The sequence below is a fragment of the Musa acuminata genome, chromosome BXJ2-1 (assembly GCF_036884655.1).
Source record: "Musa acuminata AAA Group cultivar baxijiao chromosome BXJ2-1, Cavendish_Baxijiao_AAA, whole genome shotgun sequence".
Classification (NCBI taxonomy): domain Eukaryota; kingdom Viridiplantae; phylum Streptophyta; class Magnoliopsida; order Zingiberales; family Musaceae; genus Musa; species Musa acuminata.
Window position 1 is genome coordinate 14,596,273 of NC_088338.1, and position 18,235 is coordinate 14,614,507.

Consider the following 18,235-nt stretch of genomic DNA (forward strand, 5'->3'; position numbering starts at 1 on the left):
GGCCACCGTCGGCCTGCCTATGTCGCCAGGGTGGAACCTGAAGACACGGGTGCTGTCGATGATCTTTCCATCTGCAGTCGTCTTGTTACAGTGGGAAGCCAACAGCACTTCTCCGGCCGACGCAACCAAGTAGAAGGGAAGATCGCTGCGGGGTACGTAGGAGGGAAGGGTGCCCCACACGGTAGCGGCCAGCGTCGCCGGCAGGCCATTATTGACCTCGAAGACCGCCCAATACTCGTTCTCGAAGGTGGTGCACATTCTACGTTATTTGAATATAATTTTTTTTGAAATATTTATTGACATAATTATTATTCGATATGGTGTTACACTAAATGTTAGAAAGATTAGTAGGCTACGAGGTCATGAGATATAAATCAAGTTTGGATAATAAAAATATAAAACAAATATAAGCGAATTAATATGATTCAAATATTGTTTCAACGAAAAAAAACCTTAAACCGTAAAGAGATAGGAGAGTCACATCACCATGATGATCTCTCCTAAAGAAAACCTAATAAAAACTTGTCCAAATATAACAAAAACAGAAAGTAATAATAATATTAGAATTCCAAAATTACTGTAGTTGACCAAAGTTATTGAGGGTTGACCAGTCTAACTTTCTCTTACCATCAGAACAGTGGCGGACCAGCGATCGGACGTCGTAGACGTGGATGAGGTTATTATAGTTGGTTGGAATTGGGCTGAAGCAAATCTCTCTTCTTCTTCGCTTCGCTTCGCTTGCGTTGCTGTTGTTCCGTAGAGCTCCATTTATAGAGTGAGGGAAGGTGGAGAGCTCGTTGCTCATGAGCAGAGAGGTGCGGTTGCGACGAGCAGCACGCGGTGACCGTGGTGGGCAACAAGCGGGCGCGGCTACGGCGTGCAAAGCGAGCGACTGCGGTGAATAGCAGCAGGCAGGTGATTGTGGGCCCACAAGCAGACGCCGATGAAGACCGCGGGGAGCATCATGGGCGACAACATGAAACTCAACGTGCGTGCGATGGTGCGTGAGGGCAGCAAGCGCAGGGGATGACTGCGGTGAGGAACATAAGTGGGTGTCGGTGAGAAGTTGACTCCGATCAATTTTCATAGTTGATTTGACTTGAGCCCAAATATGATTAAATTTTGAGTAAGTTGTCACAAATTCCCGTCATCAAAACATTGGTATCGTTTTAGCTTAGATTCTTTTATCTTCTCTTCTTCATTGGGCATTATACTGAAGCTCGATGACGATCGATCAAATTTAAGCAGTGATTGAATTTACCCAAAGAAAGTGACTTCGTCAACACGTCCATGGGATTATGAGTTGTGTTAATTTTGTGAAAAAAGCTTTCATTTTAGTGATTACTTCTTGTATAAATTATACCTATCGTCGATTGCATATTGAATCGTATCGTTCGGTCAATTTCTTATGTATGTCTCATGGGTTAAGTATAATTTCTTGGTAGATTTGTCGCAACAAATCTCCTTTAAGCAAATTATTAAGCTTATATATTTCAGATTTGTCTCTTGTACAATAGTAAAGATACTATAAAATTGCTTGTCATTTTATATAGTATCTAAGTGTCACACATATTGAATTACAATTAGCATGCAAATAGAAGCACATATAATATGTATATGTGAGATATGATTTATGATGTCTATACTTCATAAATATGATAAATGATATGTTAATATTTTTAGCTTTTAAAGTTGAAATTAATCTATGATATAATTGAAATTAGTCTATCATAAATATGATTTATGATGTCTATACTGCATGATAATTCAATGCAACAAGCCTAAGTGTACTAGCGAATTTGAGTATAAGATTAATCAATAATAATAAGTATGCATATAATGACTAGAAGTAACGGTTGAATTGTTAACTACCTTAAACAAATCTCAAAACTTAAATGAGTTTGATCATGATTAAAGTGAGGAAGTTTGAGTTTTAAACATCGTATATGTTAAGGATAATAAAATACTTCGGTATGAATGAAGTAATGAAAAATTAAATAGAGATAAAAATCAAAGAAAAGTGTTATACTAAAAATATTAGGATACATAAGTGAGATCGAAGGATAAGTTTAGACCAAAAATATAATTTTTATCAAACCAAATTAGATTTTATTGAAGTTGTGAAAATATTAAAATTATACTAGTAAAAGAAGAAAAGATTAAAAAAAAAACCTTAAAATGAGGCATAATAAGATTGAACTGAAATTAGATTTTATTGAAGTTGTGAAAATATTAAAATTATACTAGTAAAAGAAGAAAAGATTAAAAAAAAAACCTTAAAATGAGGCATAATAAGATTGAACTGTAGACCTCAAGTAACCTCTTAAGTGCCTCTTTGGTTTCATCCTTCTTACTCACCTAATAACCTATGATATTTTCTCTCATTCTTCAATCATTTTGTCAGTTTTTTATCATATCTTCATAGAGGCTAGAAAACCCCAGCTTCAAGGAAGATTGACATAAGAAAACCTCAATTCTTTCCTTAATATAGATAGGATTTCAATCTTAAAGATTATAAACTAATTTTTTCAGTTGCTTTTGAGTAACTTATGCTTTGAATTAATCTTTAATTTTTAAATATATTTTATATGAATCTCTTATGTTTCTAAAGAATATAGTATGACTTTAATATAAGATTGGGGTATAGATTTGTCTCTTGCAGCAACAAACATATCATCAGTGTACAATAGTAAAGATACTATAAAATTGCTTGTCCTTTGATATAGTATCTAAGTGTCACACATATTGAATTACAATTAGCATGCAAATAGAAGCACATATAATATGTATATGTGACTCTTACCTAGTGATATGATTTATGATGTCTATACTTCATAAATATGATAAATGATATGTTAATATTTTTAGTTTTTAAAGTTGAAATTAATCTATGATATAGTTGAAATTAATGTTGAAATTAGTCTACCATAAATATGATTTATGATGTCTATACTACATGATCATTCAATGCAACAAGCCTAAGTGTACTAGCGAATTTGAGTATAAGATTAATCAATAATAATAAGTATGTATATAATGACTAGAAGTAACGGTTGAATTGTTAACTACCTTAAACAAATCTCAAAACTTAAATGAGTTTGATCATGATTAAAGTGAGGAAGTTTGAGTTTTAAACATTTAAGGATAATAAAATACTTAGGAATGAATGAAGTAATGAAAAATTAAATAGAGATAAAAATAAAAAAGAAGTGTTATACTAAAAATATTAGGATGCATAAGTGAGATTGAAGGATAAGTTTAGACCAAAAATATATTGTACCGTACCGTACCGAGCGAATGTCGAAATGCCGGTATGATACGGTACGATATTTCAAACATTGCCTAAAATATTGGTTTGGTGGTTGTGTACTAACTCGTTTTTCAAAGATTGAGGGTTTGAAATCACACCCTGACACCTTAAACATTGGATTGGTAGTGGTATACTAGAACCACTCGTCAAAAGGTAGTTGGTTAAGACTTTGACTGTATGATAGTAAGGTCTTGATTGAAAAATCATTAAACAGATCAAGAAAAGTTTCAATGTGTGTTGACTTGGAAATCTGCATTTTGACATGTAAAGAAAAACCGATGTTACCAAGCCACACATATGATAGTTTTTTCCCCAAGTAAAACGGGAGATGATGGATACATTATCTACACAACTTTCTCCAAGTCAGCTTATTTTGCAATTTTGGGTGAAAGAATTCTTGTGTTAACTAATTTTACTCTTTTATTTATGAATTTTGTAGTGAACTTCCTCGTTAGATGCATGTGATGTTTGTAGAATTAGCACAAAATTACTTCAATTTTGTGTGTTTCTTTGTGTATGATACCCTAGCACATAGATGTAGGTGTATGATTGCTGGTGGCCTTAGGTAACATTCAAATATATGAAGAATGTTAATGCTTGAAAGGTTGATTAGGAAACCACGTTATATAGAATTCATGAACCTATCGGTAAGTGGATGGAATTAGTTGACAGTTCTTGTTAACATTTGTCAGGGCTCGCTGTCAATAATTAACGAGCCAATCAACAAGTTGAGGCTAGTTGATTAGGTGAAGGTTAAATTGCTTTGTGTCATTTTGTGTTGACCTGAAGATTAAAACTTCAGTTGCATTTAAATGATTTTTTTTCTCTCTTTATGTTAGTGGATTGTGTATCTTCCCTGATTCAGTATCAAATATTTCTGTTACATACAAGTCGTAAATATTTCTATTACATGAAACTGATTGTTTTATCTCTAGATACCTTGCCTTATGTTTTGGCCTATGTAAATTTGTATCAATGTAGCTGAATTTGCTTTAGTTCCCTCAACTAATCTACTTATTCATCGCAGGTTGTTAAGGTTGCAGATTTTGGTGTAGCACGTGTTAAAGCTGAGTCTGGAGTTATGACTGCTGAAACAGGCACATATCGCTGGATGGCACCTGAGGTTATGATCCAGTGCTAATTTTTTTAATTCAAGTTCTAGTGTTAATTTCACTTCCTACCGCATCGTTGCTTTTATTTGTCTCACACCATAATTTGATCATAGTTTATACTGTTGACTGCACTTTTCACCAATTTTGTCAACATATGTGCCAACAGATATGGAAATTGTCGGAGAATCAGCATTGCTACTTTGTCCTTTTCATTATTTGTTTCTTGATCTATATATGCACTTGCTCAACATTCCCAAGGTTCTGCATGCCCTTTCAGTTTTTGTTTCCACAACACAAAACTCTCTCAGGGAGCTTTTCGATTTCCTGCCAATCGGGTTTTGAGCTCAAGCCCATCTTTTCAGTAGTCCTATGGGTTTGGTATTAAAAAATCATGATTCTGGTGTGGGTCTCCATGATAGGTCATGCAGTTGACTTATAACTTTTGATTATCTTTTGATACAATTTGCTTGCTCATTTAGTTTTTTTTTTTTTTTGGGTCATTGTATGTGGTAAATTTTGATACTTTTTTGAACTTCCAGGTTTCTGTTAAAAATGCTAATCCTAGAAAAGATAGTTCTGAGTCTTCTGACTTCAAGAGAATGTTAACTGAAATTTATGGTTCACCCATGATAAAAACAAGGGGCTTGTTGAGCTTTAGATCTAGATCTTGCAAGGAACTTTTTTTTTAAATTTCATTTTGATCTGAGTGTTCTACAAATTAGTACCTTTGTGGTGTTGAACAAAGAGTAGTAGTTGCAAATTATTTCTAATATTGCCAGTGTCTTGAAATAAATGTTTAGCTGGAGTTGTGGATCACTGTCAGTTCCTTGTTTAGGAATATGGAAGATGAAGAAGAGTTGGGAGGTTAATGATGGCTAAGGATCTGTGTATACACTGGAAAATAGCACACTGATGGCATTGACTTAACTCTTTGCTAGGCAGAGTTTACTACCACTCTTGAAAGGTCCTTTTCTCTCTTTGATAGTAGAGGAAAACAAACCCGACAGGCACATTTAAGCAAATACGGCTGTAAAACATGGTGATGTATACATAATCCATATACTATGGGTTCTGTTGTGGGAAACAACTTTGAGCCATGGCCTCGGGGTCGATGCGGCTTGGTTCGAGTCTGAAAGACGGGGATCTCCCTGGGGGCGTTCCTCGAGCCCGCTGAGGAGGTCGGGGGCGGTGTCCGATCGGGACGGTGTAATCGTCTCTTCCGGGCAGGAACTCCTCGCCTGCGCGTCCGGAGGGGACCTTCGGACTCGCACCTGCACAAAGGTCGGGCCGGGGTGCTCGGCCCGACCCCTCCGATGATCAAGTTAGAGGAAGATATGGAGGGGGTTTCAAGAGAAGAAGTGTTTTAGTGTGTCTCGTCCCTGTCCCCCCTCTCCGTTTAGAATGCAAGGGTATTTATAGGGGAGTTTAGTGTTACCTGATGTGCCTGCCTGCAGGAGGTAGGCTCGTAACTCTGATGGCGTCTGACATTGCTGTTGGCGTTGCGTGGAGAACCGGACTGCCGTAGGGCATGGGCGAGCCTCGGTCGTCATTCTCCTCTGCCTCGGCCAAGCATGTTGGGTCAGACGACGATGAAGTCGTTGTCTGAGAGCGGGTGACGTCAGTGCACATCGCGTTGGCATTATTGCCCTCTTTGGGCAGAGTGTCGTCCAGGCATGGCTGACGTCGTGGCGCGTCATGTCGCCATTATTACCCTCATCATATTCCCCCCCGAAAGAAGCTATGCGTCGGTTGTCGCAAAAGGGGGAGTCCGAGGCATGGCTTCAGCCTCTAGTACCGCGGTAGTTTCAGGCGACATGAGGTCGAGGAGCACGTCTCGGGGAGCATGGAGCCGAGGAGCACGACGCAGGCGGGCTAGCCGCGCAGGTGTGTCTCGGGGGGCATGGAGCCGAGGAGCACGACGCAGGTGGGCTGGCCGCGCAGGTGTGGTCTCGGGCAACATGCGACCGAGGAGCACGACGCAGGCGGGCTGGCCGCGCAGGTGTGGTCTCGGGGGGATGACGCCGAGGAGCACGATGCAGGCGGGCTGGCCACGCAGGTGTGTCTCGAGGAGCATGGGGCTGAGGAGCACAACGCAGGCGGGTAGGCCGCGCAGGTGTGGTCTCGGGCATCATGCGGCCGAGGATCACGACGCAGGCGAGCAGACCGCGCAAGCGTGGTCGCGAGGGTCATGCGGCCGAGTAGCACGATGCAGGCGGGCAGAACGCGCAGGCGGGGTTTCGGGCACCATGCGGCCGAGTAGCACCACATAGGCGGGCAGGCCGCATGAGGTTGAGTCGAGCAGTGCATGGTCGAGGGAAGTGGCTCGGGCCGAGAGACAACTCAGGCGGGCAGGCCGCGCTAAGGTGGACTCGGCAGTGTATGGCCGAGGAGCTCGGCGCAGGCAGGCTGCGGCCGAGGGACCCCGCTCAGGCGGGCAGGCCGCTCTGAGGTGAACGCGGCAGTGTATGGCCGAGAAGCTCGTCGCAGGCAGGCTGCGGCCGAGGGACCCCGCTCAGGCGGGCAGGCCGCTCTGAGGTGAACTCGGCGGTGTATGGCCGAGAAGCTCGGCGCAAGCAGGCTGCGACCGAGGGACCCCACTCAAGCGGGCAGGCCGCTCTGAGGTGAACGCGATAGTGTATGGCCGAGAAGCTCAGCGCAGGCAGGCTACGGCCGAGGGACCCCGCTCAAGTGGGCAGGCCGCTCTGAGGTGAACTCTGTGGTGTATGGCCGAGAAGCTCGGCGTAGGCAGGCTGTGGTCGAGGGACCCCGCTCAGGCGGGCAGGCCGCTCTGAGGTGAACTCGGCAGTGTATGGCCGAGAAGCTCGGCGCAAGCAGGCTGCGACCGAGGGACCCCGCTCAGGCGGGCAGGCCGCTTTGAGGTGAACTCGGCGGTGTATGGCCGAGAAGCTCGGCGCAGGCAGGCTGCGGCCGAGGGACCCCGCTCATGTGGGCAGGCCGCTCTGAGATGAACTCGGCGGTGTATGGCTGAGAAGCTCGGCGCAGGCAGGCTGCGGCCGAGGGACCCCGCTCAGGCGGGCAGGCCGCTCTGAGGTGTGTCTCGGGAACATGGAGCCGAGGAGCACGACGCAGGCGGGCTGGCCGCGCAAGTGTGTCTCGGGAGCATGGAGCTAAGGAGCACGACGCAGGCGGGCTGGCCGCGCAGGTGTGTCTCGGGGAGCATGGGGCCGAGGAGCACGACGCAGGCGGGCAGGGCGCGCATGTGTGGTCTCGGGCATCATGCGGTTGAGAATCACGACGCAGGTGGGCAGACCATGCAGGCGTGGTCTCGAGGGTCATGCGACCGAGTAGCACGACATAGGCGGGCAAGCCACGCAAGCGCGGTCTCGGGCACCAGACCGAGAGGTGTGGCTCGGGCGGTAGGTCACCCTGAGGGAGGACTCGGCAGTCTACGACTGAGTCATGTAGATTCAGAAGGGTTTAAGCCGGGGCTAACCGTGAGCCGGGAGGTAGTCAGGTAGATATTGAACCTTCGCTCGGAAGAGACTGAGGCAGGGCTTAGATTTCTTTTCCTGGGGACTACATCGGGTAGCCACCACGGGTGCTTAGCCTCTCTTATGGAGCCCGCGGTCGGAAGTCGTCCCTTCTCGTTTCAGTCACCCAGGCCTCAGCTGCGATGTACCGGTTAGCCCGCTGGAGCATCTCTGGCACCGTAGTGGGAGGTCGCTCCGCGAGGGACCAGAGGAATCTGGAAGGTCGTAGACCTATGACAAACGCCTGCACTAACAGAGAGGGGTGAGTGTCCGACAAGCCCCGGATTTGCGTGGCAAAGCGATCCAAAAAATGTGAGAGGGGCTCGTCCTCCCTTTGTTTGAGTCCGAGGAGTAGTGCCGCGGAGGGCTTTGGCCGTGCGCAGGCTACGAAGTGGAGCTCAAAGTCATTGGCGAGCTGGTCGAAGGAAGTGATAGTCCCGGTCTTCAGGCCGCCATACCACGCGTGGGCCGACCCTCTCAAAGTGGTAGGAAACGCTCTGTACATCAGAGCATCAGAGGTTCCGTATAGCGCCATTTGGGCGCGAAAAGTAGCTACATTGTCTGCTGGGTCGGCGGAGCCATCGTAAGCGTCCAAAGAGGGGAGCTGGAAGTCTGGGGGGACTGTCAGATCCTGTATCTCGGGCGTGAAGAGAGACCCTTGGTGTGGGTCCTCCGCAAGCTCTCCCTTGGACCTGCGAACCTCTTTCTAGACCTCGTCGAGTCGTTGGCTGACGAAGCGCAACTGGGCCCGCAGAGAGTTCGAAGAGAGTGGCTCGGGTTCCGGGTTGCTAGTCATAGGTGCCCAGCAAGCCAATCACGTGAGTGATGGCACGTGTGACTTGATACAGAATCTTTTTGCTTATTATATTTTGGCGTATATTACTTTATAACTATTGTACATGTGCATATATATATTGTGATGTCCTTGGATTTGTGCAATGGGAATCGGATCGTGATGAGATCACGATAATGAGATCAATTCACCTTTAAACACATATCCTAAATAATCCCGGTCATAGGTTACTCGAGAGGGACATCGTGATAACCGGATAGACTGGTGTGCTGTATACCCGTCCATATGATGGATGTAGCTGGTCTCATAGCTGCTCGTGTAGGGACACTAGGGATACAGTACAGGTGCTCATTAGAGACTGAGTTCACTGATTGATCCGCTTACGGAATGTTGGATGGTTGATGATGCCTTATTGTCAGACAGCGATTCCGTAGTCCTAGTGGTGTATCTGGTCCTTAGACTTGAGACACCAAGGATGTCCTGTATGAGTGCTCCACTCTTTAATACCAGACTTATAGGTTTGGCTGTCCCAGATCTAGTACAGCTGGTCATTGGGAGTGGTAGTCGACCTTAAGAGGGCTATTGAGTGTCGATAGAGAATCATCCACTCTCGGCGTCATGAGAGGAATATCCCATGTGTTTTTGCTCAGACAAATCCCTGGCCAGGGTCATTCGGGTTGAGAGAGAAAGAGTTCTCCAGGAGAATCCGATTAGAGCGAGACTCGAGTAGAAACCGTATGGGTCTGACAGCACCATGCTCGTTATACGGTCTCTGGGATATTAGATGGATGAGGGACTATAGGTACACGGTAACTGAGGACAGACAGGTCCAATGGATTGGATTCCCCCGTATCGTCTAGGGACTACAGCGTAGTGGCCTAGTACGCCCGTAGTCGATGAGTCGAGTGAATTATTACAGAGATAATAATTCACTGAGTTAGAAGAAGTTCTGACAGGTATGACTCACGGCCAACTCGATATTGGGCCTAGAGGGTCACACACATATGGTAGGCATTGCGATGAGTAGAGGTTCGGATATGAGATATCCGACAGAGCCCTTGTCTTATTGGATGCAGATCCAATACCCACTAGGGGAGGACCCATTAGGGTTTGACAGGGGACCTCTATAAATAGGAGGGATTCAGAGCCTCATAAGCTAGAGCCTTTGCTTACCTTTCCTGTTCTCCTCTTCCTCTCCACCTCAGATTAGGCCTGGAGTTTTTGAGGAGCGTCGTGTGTGGATCGCCGCTGTGTGGATCACCGCTAGAGAGGAGGACGCTTGACCTCCTTTACCCTCTCCTAAGGATCTGCAAGGAAACTGGGATATACGATCTCCCTAGGTAACACAATCTACTCTATACGCAGTTTCATGTTTTGCGGATTTTTGCGCACCAATCTTCGCACGACGACGAACATCTTTTTGGGAATCGGGGATTTTGTTTTCTTGTTCTTCCGCTGCGCATGTGATGTCGCCCCCATGATTTCCCAATAGTGGTATCAGAGCCAGGTTGTTCGTGCGAATGATTGGTTTTGAAATGCGTGTGTTGTGTTTAGGAAGAATTTTGACGTCAAAATCGTTGACGCAAAAGCGAGAAAGGGCAGCAATAGTTGCTGCCCTCGATCTACGTGCGTGAAGCGCAGCCGAAGGCGGGCAGCACAGGGGCTGCGTCTGCAGTAGTCGGCCGGTGGCCTGCTTGCAGCAGGCTTGCTGCCGGCGGGGCTGGCAGCCCACGGGCAGAGGCGCCGCAGGGCAGCGGCGCCTGCCGCCGCTGCTCCCGCGGGCGAAACCCCCCCCACAAGGGCGGCCGCCCGGCGGGACAGCACCCCCTGCGGAGGCAGCGGCGCCCGAAGGGGGCGCCCACCCGCAGCGGCATCGCCGCCAGCAGGCGAGGGCAGTGCCATCATTCGCCGCACAGGCCGCCGCCGGCAGGGTGGCGGCGGCGGCACCAGCGAAAGGGGAAAGGGCATTAGGGTTTTCTGAGCAAAAGACAGTTTTGCCCCTCGGAATTTGAGAATTTCTAGTTTCTGTCTTTTGTCTAAATTACGAAAATACCCCTATATATTCAGAAATTCCCTACATGTCCCTTATTTCAGAAAATATTAATTAATTAAAAGGTTTTAGTTGATTATTATTTTTATTATTATCTAGTAGTCCTACATTATGTTGATTATTTATACATGTGATGTATGATGTGTGGACGGATGATCATGGACCGTGTGATGTGTGTACTTGTGATTATTATTATTGAGGTCTGCGAGCCTCCATTATATTTCTCGTTTATTGTCGGGCCTGCGTGCCTATGATTAAGTTGTAATCACATGAGGAGGCGCAGCGGGAGCGTGGATGCGATAGCGGGACCCACGAGACGGATGATCGCGATGCATGAAGATGCATCAAGATGTCGACGGAACCGACGAGGACGAGATAGACGATCACAGGGCATGGAGATGCACCGTTGCACACATAGATCTTGATGTGAGTGATTAGGCCTACTGGCTCGGGCCTAATCATATTAGGTTGTGGTCTATGATCATCTGGTGTGATTGCTTATACACATACTAGATATGTATATATATTTGCATGCGATGTAGATATATATTAAATATGTATATGTGTGACATGTCATATTAGGAGACCAAATCATATAAACATCTCTCGATAATATTAAGTCGGTAAACGTGAGGCAATTAGATTGACCCACGTGGCCTTCCATCGTTATGAGTAGGAACCGATTCCCGGTGTAGGTTGAGTTGGTCGAGTCCCTCGAGACTCACCTATATCGCGATTCGCTATCTTGCTTACGACATAGAGATGTCACCGGTAACCTGAGGGCATGGTATACTTGGTCGAGTCCCTCGAGGGTATATCATCAAATCAGACTCATCTTGTAACGAAGGTGTTGACTTAACCGAGCATCATGGTTGGTCGAGTCCCTCGAGGCCATGGTGATTCGGAGGCCGAACAGGACGGGAATCACAAGGAGTTGTGATCGGCAAGAGTTGCCTACCTTTTAGGCTTAGTGTGATTGGTCGAGTCCCTCGAGGTTACACTAAGACGCTGATTGGATCCTGATCCCCACTAGAAGTCTGCCGAAGACTTCATTTTCACGTGTTGAGGGTGTCGCGTGACTCGTTAGTAAAATAGTGGGAGCATACTAAGATAGAAGTCCATATCTTGATAGTTTATTTCTTACAAAATCTGCATGTTATTTATTTCTGCTGCATTTTTATTTTCAGAAAATGTCGCTTTCAAATCCTTTACATGACATACTTGATGTCAACCGCCTCACTGGTCCAAATTATACGGATTGGCTCCATAACTTGAGAATTGTTCTCACAGCAGAGAAAATCGTGTACGTCCTTGATACAGTGATGCCTACGCCCGAAGAAGGGGCAAACGAGGATGAGATCGCTCGCTACGTGAAGTACATTGATGACTCCACTCTTGCTCAGTGCTATATGTTGGGCTCTATGACTCCTGAGTTACAGAGACAGCATGAAAAGATGGATGCTAGATCCATTCTCCTACATGTCCGCAAATTGTTTGAGGAACAGGGAAGGACTCAGCGATATGAGATATCTAAGAGCCTCTTCCGCGCTAGGATGACTGAGGGGACACCGGTTCAGAACCATGTCCTAAAGATGATTGAGTGGAGAGAGAAACTCACAGGTCTAGGAATGGTCCTAGAGGATAACTTGTGTGTGGACATTGTGCTTCAGTCCCTACCAGATTCCTTTCCATAGTTCATAATGAATTTTAATATGAACAAGCTTGATGTGACTCTCACAAAGCTCCTCAATATGTTGAGGGAGGCAGAGAGTACTTTTAAGAAAGAGAAGCCAGTTCTCTATACTGGTGAGACCAGAAAGAAAAGGAAAGCAGAAAGGTCCCTTAAGAAGGGAAAGGGCAAGGGCAAACTAGGTAAAGCAAAGGTTGCTAAGAAAGACCCAGTAAAGGACAAAGGCCAATGCTTCCACTGTGGTAAAGATGGGCACTGGAAGAGGAATTGCAAAGAGTACCTTGCCAAAAGGGCGAAACAAGAAGCTTGGTGAAGCTTCAGGTACATTCATTTTCAATCTCCAATTGTTAGATTTTTGTGATAGTGCATTGGTATTGGATACCAATATTGCTTATCACATCTACAATTTATTATAAATTCTAGCAAAGCTAAGGGGAGATTGACGAGAGGAATATTGCATAAAGGTTTGTTTATGCAAGACACTACTCCACATATCATGAATGTAAGTGTCTAAGAGGAAACGAGATGAAGTGAACAGTGCATACCTGTGGCATTGTAGGCTAGGTCACATCCATGAAAGAAGGATTCAAAAGTTACTAAATGATAGATATCTAGATCCATTCGACTACGTGTCATATACAACTTGTGAACCTTGCATTTGTGGAAAATTGACCAACTCTTCATTTAGTGGAATTGGAGAGAGAGCCACTGAGTTGTTGGAACTCATACATAGTGATGTATGTGGACCCATGTCAACTCATGCCATTGGAGGTTACTCCTACTTCATTACATTTAATGATGATTTCTCAAGGTATGGATATGTGTACTTAATGAAGTACAAGTCCGAGGCTTTTGAGAAATTCAGAGAGTATAAGAATGAGGTGGAGAACTAGACTGGAAAGAGTATCAAAACTCTTCGATCAGATCGAGGTGAGTACTTAAGTACAGAGTTTACTCAGTTCCTCAAGGACCATGGGATATTATCCCAATGGACACCTCCTTACACACCTCAGCTTAACGGTGTCTCTGAAAGGAGAAATCGTACGTTATTAGATATGGTACGGTCCATGATGAGTTTCGCTGACCTACCCATCTCATTCTGGGGATATGCCCTAGAAACCGCAGCTTACCTTCTAAACAGAATTCCAACTAAGTCGGTAGTGTCTACACCATATGGGATATGGAAAGGGAAGAAGCCTGATCTTAAGGTTGTTAAGATTTGGGGCTGCCTTGCCCATGTTAAAAGACATAACCCCGATAAGTTAGAATCAAGGACAGAGCGATGCAAATTTGTGGGACACCCCAAGGAAACTTGTGGGTATTATTTCTATCATCTCGAGGATCAAAAGGTCTTTGTAGCTAAGAGAGCAGTGTTCCTTGAGAAGGAACATTCTTTGCGGAGATAGTGGGAGAATGATAGAGTTGAGCGAGGTTGGAGAACCATGCTCAAGCACCACTCTACAGCCCGAGTCTGTTCAGGTACCTAATACACAAGTTTCAACTTTACGTAAGTCTGATAGAGTATCCCATCCTCCTGAGAGATATGTGGGACATATTAGAGAAGAGGATGTTGAGGATATTGATCCTCAGACCTACAAGGAGGCTATTATGAGTATAGACTGTGGGAAGTGGCAAGAAGCCATGAATTCTGAGATGGATTCTATGTACTCCAATAAGGTTTGGAACCTAGTTGATGCGCCCGAAGGTATTGTACCCATCGGTTGCAAGTGGATCTTTAAGAAAAAGATCGGAGTAGATGGAAAGGTAGAGACTTATAAAGCAAGGCTAGTGGCTAAGGGGTATCATCAAAGGCAAGGTGTTGACTACGACGAAACCTTCTCACCCGTAGCAATGCTAAAATCCATCAGAATTCTATTGGCTATTGCAGCACACTATGATTATGAGATCTGGCAAATGGATGTGAAAACCGCATTCCTCAACGGGAACCTCGAGGAGGAGGTGTATATGATGCAACCTGAGGGATTCGTATCCAAGAACTGCCCAGATAAGGTGTGTAGGTTGCTTAGATCCATTTATGGACTAAAGCAAGCTTCCCGAAGTTGGAACATAAGATTTGATGAGGCAATCAGATCTTATGACTTCGTTAAGAATGAAGATGAGTCTTGTGTGTACAGGAAGGTAAGTGGGAGCGCTATCACCTTTTTGGTGTTATATGTGGATGACATCCTCATCATTGGGAATGACGTAGGAATGCTATCCACAGTAAAGGCTTGGTTATTTAGATACTTCTCCATAAAGGACTTAGGGGAAGCATCCTATATCTTGGGGATTAGAATCTATAGAGATAGATCCAAAAGGATGCTTGGCTTGTCCCAGTCCAGGTACATAGAAACCATTGTCAAAATTTTTGGCATGGAATATTCCAAGAAAGGGCAAACATGAATATGATACCTTATGCCTCAGCAATAGGGTCTATCATGTATGCTATGCTATGTACTAGGCCTGATATAGCGCATGCTCTGAGTGTCACGAGCAGGTATCAGGCGGATCCAGGCTTGGAGCACTGGAAAGCAGTAAAGTGTATCCTTAAGTACTTGAGAAGGACTAAGGATCTTTTACTAGTATATGGAGGTAATAGCCTTAAGGTTGAAGGCTACACAGACTCAAGTTTTCAATCTGATGTCGATGATAGCAAGTCGAATTCAGGGTATGTGTACACTTTGAATGGAGGAGCAGTGTGCTGGAAGAGTTCCAAGCAAGATAACACTGCTGACTCGACTATAGAGGCAGAGTACATTGCTGCATTAGATGTAGCAAAAGAGGGAGTCTGGGTGAAGAAGTTCATCATAGATTTGGGAGTCGTGCTGGGTAGTGAGGAGCCGATCTCCTTATATTGCCACAACAACGGGGCGATTATTCAAATAAGGGAACCCGGGTCTCATCAGAAGTGTTCTGAGGAGGTTCCAACTTATCAGAGAGATCGTAACCCGAGGAGATGTAGCAGTGGAAAGAGTTCCATCCGAAGATAACATTGTAGATCCACTGACAAAGCCGTTGTCTCATTTTGTCTTTGAGTGTCATAGGGGTCTGATGGGGATCAGACACATAGGTGATTGGCTTTAGGTCAAGTGGGAGATTGCTAGTCATAGGTGCCCAGCATGCCAATCACGTGAGTGATAGCACGTGTGACTTGATACAGAATCTTTTTGCTTATTATATTTTGGCGTATATCACTTTATAACTATTGCATATGCGCATATATATATTATGATGTCCTTGGATTTGTGCAATGGGAATCGGATCGTGATGAGATCACGATAATGAGATCGATTCACCTTTAAACACATATCCTAAATAATCCCGGTCATAGGTTACTCGAGAGGGACATCGTGATAACCGGATAGATTGGTGTGCTGTATACCCGTCCATATGATGGATGCAGCTGGTCTCATAGCTGCTCGTGCAGGGACACTAGGGATACAGTACAAGTGCTCATTAGAGACTGAGTTCACTGATTGATCCGCTTACGGAATGCTGGATGGTTGATGATGCCTTATTGTCAGACAGCGATTCCGTAGTCCTAGTGGTGTATCTGGTCCTTAGACTTGAGACACCAAGGATGTCCTGTATGAGTGCTCCACTCTTTTATACCAGACTTATAGGTTTGGCTGTCCCAGATCTAGTACAGCTGGTCATTGGGAGTGGTAGTCGACCTTAAGAGGGCTATTGAGTGTCGATAGAGAATCATCCACTCTCGGCATCATGAGAGGAATATCCCATGTGTTTTTGCTCAGACAAATCCCTGGCCAGGGTCATTCGGGTTGAGAGAGAAAGAGTTCTCCAGGAGAATCCGATTAGAGCGAGACTCGAGTAGAAACCGTATGGGTCTGACAGCACCATGCTCGATATACGGTCTCTGGGATATTAGTTAGATGAGGGACTATAAGTACACGGTAACTGAGGACAGACAGGTCCAATGGATTGGATTCCTCCGTATCGTCTGAGGACTACAGCGTAGTGGCCTAGTACGTCCGTAGTCGATAAGTCGAGTGAATTATTACAGAGATAATAATTCACTGAGTTAGAAGGAGTTTTGACAGGTATGACTCACGGCCAGCTCGATATTGGGCCTAGAGGGTCACACACATATGGTAGGCATTGCGATGAGTAGAGGTTCGAATATGAGATATCCGACGGAGCCCTTGTCTTATTGGATGTAGATCCAATACCCACTAGGGGAGGACCCATTAGGGTTTGACAAAGGACCTCTATAAATAGGAGGGATTCAGAGCCTCATAGGCTAGAGCCTTTGCTTACCTTTCCTATTCTCCTCTTCCTCTCCACCTCAGATCAGGCCTGGAGTTTTTGAGGAGCGTCGTCGCAACCATGCTGTGTGGATCACCGCTAGAGAGGAGGACGCTTGACCTCCTTTACCCTCTCCTAAGGATCTGCAAGGAAATAGGGATATACGATCTGCCTAGGTAACACAATCTACTCTATACGCAGTTTCATGTTTCGCGGATTTTTGCGCTCCAATCTTCGCATGATGACGAACATCTTTTTGGGAATCGGGGATTTTATTTTCTTGTTCTTCCGCTGCGCATGTGATGTCGCCCCCATGATTTCCCAACACGGGCGACCGCTCGGGTTTGCCATCGTTGGATCCCCAAGTGGGGCCGGTCGGACCCGAGGCGAAGTGGGGGGCTCTAGTAGTGTCACGTGGGCCCAAATGGGAGCCTCGCGTTGTCACAGTGGTTCGATCTCGGGTGGGTGCGCCGGATGAGAAACGAGCGGGATAATGGTTTGCACCATTTCCATCAGAGCTCGAACTTGACGGGCAAGGTCCTGAAAGGCCTCGGGTGACACGTGTTAGGATCAGAGCGGCACTTATTGAATCTCGGATTTTGATGATGAAATCAATTGATGGGTTAATTGATCTAATCCATATTATTGAGTTAAGTGTGCAGGATTAACTACGATAACCAGAAAACACAAAGCAAGAGAACCGGAGTCAAGATCGATGGACGTTTAAGAGTCCGAAGAATCGTCGGAGATGCTGCCGGAACCAACCGAGAAGAAATCGGGAACCTATCGGAATTTTCGGAAGTTCGCCGAAGAGATCGTCGGAGGTTCACGGAGATCACTGAGAAGGCTCGGCTACTCGTTAAAGTCATCACAAGATCGGGATCTTGATGGGAGTCCGTCGGAAGAAGCTCGTCGGAAAGCTCGCCGAAACAAGACTCGACGTTCGCGGTTGAAAGCTTGCTTAGGATGTGTTTTTGTTATGTAGTTCACTTGTAATTAGGATTAGGATTAAGAGATAATCCTATATCCTGGTTAGGGGCCAACTGGGCCCAAAGTCAGATATGGTTTGGGCTTAAATTAAGCCAAACCAGTGAAATCGGAGTGCCAGGCGGTGTCACCGCCTGGCTGGGCGGTGGCACCGCCCAGCACCCGAGAGCTGGGCGGTGACACCTCCTTGGCTGGGCGGTTGCACCGTCCAGCACCCGAGCGCTGGGCGGTGGCACCGCCTGGCTGGGCGGTGGCACCTCCAGCACCGGGAACCCTAAGAGAATTCAAATTTTGGAGCCCAAATTTGAATCCTCTTGAGGCCTATAAATACCCCTCAAATCTCAACTGAGATAACAACTTTTGAGAAGCATTTTGATTGAGAGAAAAGTCTTAGAAAGTCTTAGCAAGTCTTGTTTTCAATTTGCTAGAGAGTTCTCCTCCTTTCTTATTGAAAATTTGTAAGAGGTTGAACTGCTTGTAAAAGGTTGTAAGAGGGGTGTTTACCCTTCCATTTCAAGAGATTTGCTAGTGGAAGG

At 45.5% G+C, this 18,235-nt stretch overlaps 1 pseudogene; it reads left to right on the forward strand.

The window, feature by feature from the left end:
* Nucleotides 1–943: 943 nt before the first annotated feature.
* Nucleotides 944–18,235, forward strand: part of LOC135598212 (serine/threonine-protein kinase STY46-like) — a 35,073-nt pseudogene continuing 17,781 nt past the window's right edge.